This window comes from Malus domestica, chromosome 05 (genome assembly GCF_042453785.1).
Source record: "Malus domestica chromosome 05, GDT2T_hap1".
NCBI classification, from domain to species: Eukaryota; Viridiplantae; Streptophyta; class Magnoliopsida; order Rosales; family Rosaceae; genus Malus; species Malus domestica.
This window is the reverse complement of record NC_091665.1, coordinates 24,494,069-24,495,589: the sequence shown is the minus strand read 5'-3', so window position 1 is coordinate 24,495,589 and position 1,521 is coordinate 24,494,069.

Sequence of the window (1,521 nt, the reverse complement as noted above, 5' to 3'; positions counted from 1 at the left end):
TGGCTCTCGGAAACTAAGGGTTGGAAACCGTACCGACGAAATAAGGGTCGTAGCTTGCTTAAGTGTCTATCCTCTTTGGGCACCCTCAACACCTTCTCTATGTCAGATAGCTCCTGCCCAAACAGTTGGATGGTGCCCCGCGTCACTACATGAAGCAAAGTGTTAGAAGCAAGAAAAGACCACAACAAATAGCAAATAGTACGAACGGTTGATACGTTACAACCTACAGTCTGGAAGTGAGTAAGCACACGTCGCTCAGGCGTGACACCCTTATCATACTCCCAATCATTATACAGAAAGCACCAACGGTTTTTCCATGTGTAGTATGCCTTTTTCTTACCATACACAATACGCTCTCTCTCACTCCGACATGCACACTCGGCATAACCAGTGCATGATTTTGCTGGGCGCATCTTGTAACAGTAACGCCACTGATGGAAGGAAGGCTCACACAACCCACACTCCATCCAAATGATATAAAATCCAATCAAAGTATCCCAGAAACCAGGATTGAGTTGCCCAGGTGCATATCCGATCAAAGATAACATCTTTTGCAACCACGGATGTAAAGGTAGTCTCACCCCTAAAGTCAGTAATATCTGGGTGTAGAACATAACATGACCCTGGGGAGGCTCAGAAGGCCATTCTTCATCATGTACCAAACGTATCCCTACACTACGAGGGATATTACATGACTGCCTTAGCGCCTCAACCTGCTTCTCATTATCTAACAAGTTATTCTTTAGATGGTCTGCTGTGAACTCAGAGCGAACTATGGGTATGGCATCAAAAACAACCCCCTCACCCAACGCCATGGAGGAAGAACTAGCAATAGCTAAAGTTTGACGGTTGGGAAGATCATCCAATGTTTCTCTAGTACCGGACTCTAACAAAGACCCTGAAGACTCCGACATTGCAGACTCAGACTTAGAGCTAAAGCTAGAAGAGCCCTCATCACTAGAACTTCCAGGCTCTGACATCTACAATAAGAAGAAACAAATTCTATCACTACATGCATGATCAAAACATAAGGAAGTTCCTATATTACCCACATGAAGATGGTGCAAAGCGATGCCGGAACCCTTCTCAATCAGAAAGCAATCCGTCTTCCACAGTCACTACAAAACAAGCAAATGAAGACCGTGTCAAGCGCCAAAAAAAAAAAAAAAAAAAAAAAAAAAAAAGCTTCATCCAAAAAGCTTCACCCGAAAAGCTTCACCTCCAAAGCTTCACCCACAAAGCTTCCCCTAAAAAGCTTCACCCACAAAGCTTCACCAAAAAAAAACTTCACCCGAAAAGCTTCACCTCCAAAGCTTCACCCACAAAGCTTCCCCTAAAAAGCTTCACCCACAAAGCTTCACCCAAAAAAGCTTCACCCGAAAAGCTTCACCTCCAAAGCTTCACAAGGGCCCAAAGCTTCACTTAAAAAAGCTTCACCTACAAAGCTTCACCATCAAAGCTTCACCTAGAAAGCTTCATCTACAAAGCTTCATCTACAAAGCTTCACCATCAAAGCTTCAC